Source organism: Porites lutea, chromosome 9 (assembly GCF_958299795.1).
Source record: "Porites lutea chromosome 9, jaPorLute2.1, whole genome shotgun sequence".
In the NCBI taxonomy this organism is placed as follows: Eukaryota; Metazoa; Cnidaria; class Anthozoa; order Scleractinia; family Poritidae; genus Porites; species Porites lutea.
In genome coordinates this window covers 9,589,335-9,595,845 of record NC_133209.1, presented here as the reverse complement: position 1 = coordinate 9,595,845, position 6,511 = coordinate 9,589,335, and positions in this window count along the sequence as shown.

Sequence of the window (6,511 nt, the reverse complement as noted above, 5' to 3'; positions counted from 1 at the left end):
ACGAACGGTTACGGCTTTTAGATTTTTTATGTTTTAGACTTTTAGATATTTCGCAGAGCAGCAGCAATTTGTCGTCTGTCCTCTTTAAATTGAGTTCGCGTGAAAAATTCCGACGTATGTACAAAAAGAAAATCTAGAAATTAATAAGGGTAATCAATGATCAGCAATTTGACGAACAGACGATTCAAAAATGCCAGTGAGTCGTAAATTAAGGAACGGGTCAAAATTAAGGTATTTTCGTTGAAAACTGACGGTGTGGTCTATATTCTTAACTATTTATCGTAAGTTTTAAATTATGTGTGACATGCAATTTCTCAAAAAGTTATACTTTTTATCACATCAACATTATGTAAATTAGGTCGCGTGACCTCATACGGTCGCAAAGTCCCAAAAAATCATCAAGCAAAAAAGGCAGCAGTTTAAATTCGAAGTTATTCAACTTAATTGCTACAAGACATTTTACAATATAAAAAACGGATCTTTTCACTAGTACCCAGTCCCCCATTACAAGTAATCTCTTGAATCACACCTTTCTTTTTCAATTTCTTAACATTGCCAAGCACAGAAAAGATGTACCTAAACGCCTTTAAATTATGCAACTAGTAAAAAAGTAAGGACACAGGAAAAGTGTGCCCCCTTTAATTAACAGCTCTTTTAGTTGTGACGAGTCACGTGACCTCATTTGCATAGTTTGTGATAACGACATTGACATAAAAATAATAATATGCTTGTCTGAAGTTTCCCGCTGCTACCACAAAAGCTTTGAAAGATAGACTACCCCCCTCACTTTTTCACCGAATATTTAACTTGAGATGGATTCAAGCGAGGATAAAAACTGTAGCGCACTCCAAAATGTAAATGCTGTTTTCTCGTTCTACTCTCTGCATTTGGCGTCTGGAAAACGCGCTTTTTCGATGCTGAAAAAACACAGACGTCTGTTGTTTTTCGCTGGCTTACAGTCAAAGAGAGTTGCAGCATCGAAGAATATGTTCAGCAGGAAGGATTGCGCAGAGTACCGGTGCCGGAGGACGGTCATTGCTTGATACATGCTTAGCATGCACTAAGCAATGACCGTCCGTCGGAACCGGTTAGCTTAGTTGTTTAGAGCATCGCACCGGTAAGAAAGATCCTGAAAAAGTACGTGAAAGCATGAGAGACTGTACTAAAGCAATCAGAAAATACTAAAGGATCTTGCATCTCTAAATGAAGAGCTCATTGACGCGGCCCTGGACGCGGCAAAAGAACAGACGTCTGTTATTTTTCGCCGGCTTACAGTCAAGGAAAGTTGCAGCAACAAAGAATCTTCAGCTGGAAGGATTTCGCAGAGTACCGGTGCTGGCGGACGGTCATTGCTTGACACATGCTTGGCATGTATTAAGCAATGACCGTCCGTCGGAACCGGGTTATTTAATCAGACCCTTCTTTTTCAATTTCTTAACATTGCCAAGCACAGAAAAGATATACCTATTTAAGGCCTTTAAATTATGCAACTAGTAAAAAAAATAAGGAAACAGGAAAAGTGTGCCCCCTTTAATTAAAAGCATTTTTAGCTGTGACGAGTCAAGTGACCTCATTTGCATATTTTGTGATAACCAAATTGACAAAAAGTTTAATATGCTTGTCTGACGAAGTTTCCCGCTGCTACCACAAAAGCTTTGAAAGATAGTCAGACTACCCCCTCACTTTTCACTGAATAAGAAAAAGACCTATTCATTTATTAACTTGAGATACATTTAAGCGAGGATAAAAACTATGGTGAAAAAAGATTTATTTTCTCGTTCTACTTTTTAGATTGGCGTCAGTAAAAATTCGCCATGTTGTCGGAAATAAGTTGGTTTAAACTCGTGGGCGCCCCGGTTCTCTTAAAGTAACGAAAGCCACAAAATGGAAAACACGCTCTATTGACGCGGCAAAAAAACAGACGTCTGTTATTTTTCACCGGCTTTATACAGTCAAAGAAAGTTACAGCATCGAAGAATATCTTCAGCAGGAAGGATTGCGCAGAGCTACCGGTGCCGGAGGACGGTCATTCCTTGATACATGCTTGGTTGTTTAGAGCATTGCACCGGTATCGAGAGTTCACGGGTTCAAACTCCGTTGAAATCCTGATTTTATATTTCAGGCTTCTTAAGCAATTGCATAAATTGCGTGCACATCTTCATTTGATTTATCGGGGAGTCGATCAAATTCGCTGCCACAGCACCCCTGCGTAAAGTCTCCACGTCATGTTCCCTACCAGAATCAGAAGGTTTACTGAGTATATTGCTGAAAGACCTTCATTATGAACCGCTGCTTAAAATGGTTAGTGACTCTTTTTGTTCAGAGGCTATTTAACATGCGAGTTAACTGAACATGTGAGGCTCTATTCTCCATTTATGGCCAAGATTTGGGTTTTGAAGCCAGTTTTATCTTTATGGGGAATATTTTCAATGAAAGATATGCCCTGATTAAATGAACGTGGTTTTACAATTTTTTCTGTGTGTAGGGATGTGCCGCCCGGTTCTCCAAATCCTGACTCTATTTCAGACCAAAAATGTTATTTCCACACCGGTTCTTAGACCTGGCATTTAAATTCCATACCCGTTTTCAGACCTGGCCTTTATAGTCCGGTGGCTTAGTGCAAAATTTTGGCGAGATCTATACAGAGCGGACAAAAGCACCAAACTTTGCATGGTTGTAACTTAGGGCATGTTAGTTAATATTAGGATCGGTGCCCACAGCTACCTCTTCAGGATTTGCAGCAACTGCTCGCTGAAATTCTTCAACAACCTTCCATGATGAGTGCCCTGTGCTGAAAATTGCAATCCCTTGTTTTTTGCCATTTTTTGAAGAAAATCACATAAAAAGGCAAGTGCATGGAAAAATAAACTGTATTAATACTATTCTTATTGAAACCAATGACTGAAAAAAGTCTACTTAATGATATTAGCAATTATGATATACCATTGTGGCAGCCCTGTGCTAAAATATAAATTCCTTGTTTTTTTGCCATTATTTTGATGAAAATCACTTGAAAGACATGAAAATAAAAAAAAAAATGTATTATTATTGAAACCAATGACAAAAACAAGTCAACTAAATGGAAAATCCAAGGAAGATGTTTTCAGACTCAGTCCCAAATAGCCTTTCAAGATGGCGGCTTGAACGTGTCTTTTCATACCTGTAAGTATCTGCTAGAATAAATTGCCGTTTTTTAGGGGAAATTGTGTACAATTTGAATCACGACAGGTTTAAGTGAAGTTTTAAGCTCTTCTTGGTGATAGATTTGTTATCGAAAGCCACATTTTCTCTTCACATTTTGTGCCGATTATCATGACTACTTAGTTTATTTTCGTACTGGTTAAAATTAATAATAGTAAAAATAGCTTCTTTCTATAGCGCTCATATCCTGAGCACATGGCGCTTTACAATATTAAAGAGGAAAAAAATTATATCTCGAGCGTGAAATAATACATATATTAAAATCTATTTGCAATTCACACGGTGAGAGCAGGAAACAAGAATTCATCTGTTTTAAAATTATTTTGCCATTAAAGTTCATATATAATCATAATAAGTCATGCACAAAACTGAATATACATTCTATAAGTATAGGTATATGATCTGCAGACATTAAAGACGTTTTACAACAACATTGACTTACTCTCTAAAAATTGCGTAAAAAGATATGTTCTCAGTCCTTTCTTTCAACTGGCTAAAGATGGTGACTTGTGCAAATCTAGCTAATGGTAGTGAGTTCCACAGTTTGGGGGGCGCACACTGAAAAAGTCTTGTTCCCGTGAGTTTTCGAGGTTGTTCTAAGAACTGCTGAGATGAGGACCACAAGTTCCTGGAAGACCTTTGATAACTAAGTCTATCCGCTAAATAGCTAGGTGGAAGATTATTAAATGATTTGAAAACTGTCAAAATAAGTTTAAAAACAACATTATAACTAACAGGAAGCCAGTGAAGGTCAAATAAATGATGTGTTCACAAAGTTTACGAGTCCGAGTAACGATCCTGGGGGCAGTGTTTTGAACATATCATTAAAAGTTCCTTCAAGTGCATTTTCCTACAACCACAGAGCAAGGAATTGCAATTAATAGTCTATTTTAGCTGTAATGAAAGAATGCACAGCAATTTCGCTAGACTCCTTTGTGAGACACTATCTTATCTTTGCCGGATAATTTCCTGAGTTGGTAAAAGATAATCTGCAAAAGAATGTTGAGACGTGTGCGTCAAACAGCACGTTGTCAACAAATACTACTCTCAGGCTTTGTTGGCGGTGGTTCTTAGCCGTGTATTACCCATAATGAAGTCGCTAAAGGGTGGACGAGTATGGTACATCGACAAGATAAGCATGATTTCAGTCTTATTATGATTGAGTTTTAGCTCGTTTCTACACACCAAGCTGGAAATCAGTTGGGATCGTTGTCATATTCAGTACCTAGGGTGATAATCGAAAAGAGAGCATCTTAGAAACCCATTAATTTAACGGAACAATTATTTATAGAACGCTCCTTGACAATTTACTAGAATTCAAGAAAGAGGACTGTGTTCTTGTTGCAATTAAGTTTGATATTAATATCACTACAGTAGTAAACACGTTACTAAAGTGCACTGAAGTGGCATCAATCCTGTCACCTTACGTCCAAGTTAGAAAAAGAAAACCTAGAAGAGAGAAACAAGCATGTTGAAGTAGACCAGAAACAGCTAGTTGTAGATTGTGGCACCAGACGAGCTTGTAAGACTGACACTATAGTGGCAGTGCAAAGTGTGTGCCTTTGTATGTAACGAATACAGCTTAATTTGAAGGTCAGCAAGTACAAAGAAACATGTATCATTCTCCACTACATTTGCTATGTACTCAGTGAGTTCAACAAATGCTCTTGATTTATTTAATACCTCGTCTGCCTCAGCCTTCCAAACTGCTCCACTTTTCCTCTTGCGTTCCCTTTGACATGTATGCCTATTTCGCAAGTTAGTTAGTACACTTTTCAAGGAGCGTTCTGTAAATGATTGTACCGCTAAACCAATGGGCTTCTCAGATCTTCTTTTGTTGATTCTTGGCAAATATAACAACGATCCCAGTTAATATCCATCCTGGAGTGTAGAAAATATCTCAGCGTCAGGAACCTTTAACTAACCAGTAAGTTAATAAAGTCAGTAATATAGTCATTCATAATCGGCACAAAATATGAAGCGAAAATGTGGCTTTCGATAACACATTTACCACCAAGAAGAGCTTAAAACTTCACTTAAACCTGTCACCATTCAAATTGTACACAATTTCCCCTAAAAAACGGCAATTTATTTTAGCAGATACTTACAGTCCATGAAAAGGCACCTTCAAGCCGCCATCTTGAAAGGCTATTTGGGACTGCGTACGCGTCTGAAAACATCTTGCCTGAATTTTCCATTTAGTTGACTTGTTTTTGTCATTGGTTTCAATAATAATGCAATTTCTTTTTTTATTTTCATGTCTTTCATGTGATTTTCATCAAAATAATGGCAAAAAAACAAGGAATTGAGATTTTAGCACAGGGGACCCACCATGGTATATAATAATTGCTATAAGTTTTGGTTTCAATAATAATAGTATTAATACAGTTTATTTTCCCATCTACTTGCCTTTTTATGTGATTTTCATCAAAAATGGTAAAAAAACAAGGCATTGCAATTTTAAGCACAGGGCACCCATCATGGAAGGTTGTTGAGGAACTTCAGCAAGCGGTTGCTGCAAATCCTGAAGAGATAGCTGTGGGCACCGATCCTAATATTGACTAACATGCCCTAAGCTACAACCATGCAAAATTTGGTGCTTTTGTCCGCTCTGTATAGATCTGAGCCTTTAACCACCTGACTACTAGGCAGAAATTATGTCATCCTTGCTAAGATTAGAGAGCAAACAAAAAATCTTTCAAATGCATTTCGAATTCGGATATTTCTATTTGTCCTTATTAATGTGGAGGGGAATTGAAGCCATAATTAATGCTCCCGTAGTTCCCTCGAAAACCATAGCTGATTCCAGACAAAATGGACAAAGTATATACCCGTTTTCAGACCAAAAGGCCTAAAAACCATACCCTTTGGGGCGGCACATACCTATATGGCTTATATAAGGGGGTTACCCCGGGACTGGGATACATCCTAAGGGACTCATAGTTACCCTCACATTAACTTATGAGCTAAGTTTTTGTTTTTTTTAATTTTATTTTCCTCTTTTGCTACTTTCTGGAACGGTAGCAAAGTGGTGAGGAGAAAGGAGATGATTGTGGATACAAAAGACAGGAAGGGCAGCAAAACCATCAAGCCATCAACCAGAAAGTGCTTTGGTTCACTTCCTGGCCATCGCTTTCATTCTTTTAAAAGCATTTGCCAGGAAGTAAACCAAAGAGATAAAACTTTAGCCAGAATGTGCAGCATGAAAGAATCAGAACATTTGCCAGGACATGGAGCAAAAGGATCAAAACATTAGTCAGGAAGTGCAGCAAAATGATCAGAATATTATACCAGGAAGTGAAACAAAAAA